Source organism: Triticum aestivum, chromosome 1A (assembly GCF_018294505.1).
Source record: "Triticum aestivum cultivar Chinese Spring chromosome 1A, IWGSC CS RefSeq v2.1, whole genome shotgun sequence".
NCBI lineage: Eukaryota > Viridiplantae > Streptophyta > Magnoliopsida > Poales > Poaceae > Triticum > Triticum aestivum.
In genome coordinates this window covers 520720135-520722256 of record NC_057794.1, presented here as the reverse complement: position 1 = coordinate 520722256, position 2122 = coordinate 520720135, and the positions used below count along the sequence as shown (strand labels likewise).

General features: G+C 43.0%; 1 long non-coding RNA gene across 1 annotated transcript; it reads right to left on the bottom strand.

Annotated features, from left to right (window-relative positions):
- Positions 1-1294: 1294 nt before the first annotated feature.
- LOC123171542 (uncharacterized) lies at positions 1295-1911 on the bottom strand. The gene is made up of 2 exons (XR_006485300.1): positions 1570-1911; positions 1295-1473 (listed from the first exon to the last, which is right to left on the bottom strand). It is a non-coding gene; the product is annotated as an uncharacterized lncRNA (long non-coding RNA).
- Between the last annotated feature and the right edge of the window lie 211 nt (positions 1912-2122).

The following is a 2122-nucleotide window of genomic DNA, read 5'->3' as shown; positions in this document are numbered from 1 at the left end:
ATGCCATCTTTATGCCGCCATTCAGCATAAAGCCGAAGGCCTTGGGGCATCTCCACGCGGATGATCAAAACACCCACAAATGTTAAGACTGGACGGTCCGGACACTTTTAGCCATCCAATGCGGACCACAAAACAGGCTAAATCAGTCTAGATGTTCAAATCTTTCAGGTCGGCTCCAAATCGGTGGTAGCTCTTGTGGACTTCACACGTTCGCCACGTCAAACTCCAATACCACGGACCTACCCCAAAACCCATTTCGACCAACTATAGAACCCTTCACGCATCCACATCGCTTGATTGGACATGATCACCGGGCCCATCTCCGTCCTCGGCCCAAGAGCGTACCAGTATTCACGCCGTCACGTCACTCAAGGCGCATACTCCCTTGATTCCATAATGTAGTGTGCATAGATTTCTGATAAGTCAAACCAAACAAACTTTGACTAAGTTTTATATAGAAAACTATCTGTATCTACAATAATAAATATATGTAATATGAAATATAACTCATAATGTCTCTAGGATATGCATTTTGTATTATAAATATATGTATATTTGTCTATAAATATGGTCAACGTTTATAAGGTTTGACTTTTGAAAAAAAAATATACACATTACATTATGGAACAGGGGAGTACTAAACAATTGTCTCAATTTTATACTAATTTTAGTACAAAGTTATATTTAAGTTGAGACACTTATTTTGAGACGGAGGTACATATTAACTTGTGGCACTTTCTGCAACACCACACTACTCACATTCCCTCTTTGGCGCCTACCCCTGCCAACACTTTTGACCGACACACGCACCCTTGGCCATCCCTACGTCCTGCTGGTCAGGAAAGAAGAGAGAACGGGGAGGAGTATGCAGGCATGTCCAACGGAGATGACCTAACAGATCTTATAAAATGTTCGCATAGGCGTTGCATCTTCCAAATATTTCATACTTATCCGACCTCCTCCCTTTGTCAAATTGTCCATATCAATAACAATTCGACCATACATTTAAATAGTTGCAAACAAATGCAATTACTTCAAAAGCATCGGATGTGCAAAAAGGTTTTTACAACTATCAAACCCAAAAGCAAAAGAACCAATTGTGCCAAAAGCATCAACTTTCGGTGTTTCCCCACTCCTTTAAACAAAGCGTAATCCAAATGATATCACCCAAGTCTTGAACAAACTTTGCCACATTGTAATCCAAATCTTTGTCCTTCACATACAAGATCTTTTGCTCCTCACACGCTTGCCTGGTCGCAAGCTTCCTCTTCTCGAGTTGGATCTTTTTCTTTTGGATTTCCATGAACAAGCTAAACCTCTTCACTCTTTTTTTTCTTCCTGGTCTCACCGCGCTTGACACATGCCTCCTCCTTCTTCACCATGATATCCTCAAACTTCTCTGCCATCTTGGTCGCCGCCCTTCTCGTTTTCTCCTTTTGTTCTCCCATTTCCAAGTTGGTTTCGGCATCCGGGCTAGCAAAGCGATACAATGATATGATAAAACAAGTTACAACATAGAGCCATTTAATCAAATGCCCAACACATAGAGCAACACGATGCAAAACTTACGAGCTCGAGAAGTGACGCCATACTTGGCCACTAGTTTTCCATTTGTGTGTACACACTACAATACCTTGTTGACGATCTCTTGAATGGTGTATCATCGGTGCTTAGCGACTTTGGATTTCGATCATTAATCACTTCCTTGTTGTGGAGGTACATTGCTTTTTCTCATGAAACCAATCGTGCACACTTTGCCAAAAAGCCGAGCCTTTTTTGCTCCGTGCCTTGAAGGGATCAACACTTGTACCCACCCATGCCAAAGACAACAATTCATCCTCTTGCTTGAGTACGACAAACCCCTCTTCTTATTTGCGTCTACGTTGGGTACATATAATTGTTGGGTGTCTATTGGCGTATCTTGCTCCAATTGTGGTGAGTAGTTGTCATCGACTTGCCTGTCCACGTGGATGCCGCCGTTGTTGATCATGTTTATCATCGCCTCGTCGGTAGCCACCGTTGATCTTGGGGGGTGCATTCTGCAAGGCACATTGACCAGACATCGCCGGATGAGGGTCCTCGGAAGGAAACCGCAACCAGACGAGCATCGATGACTCAGTGA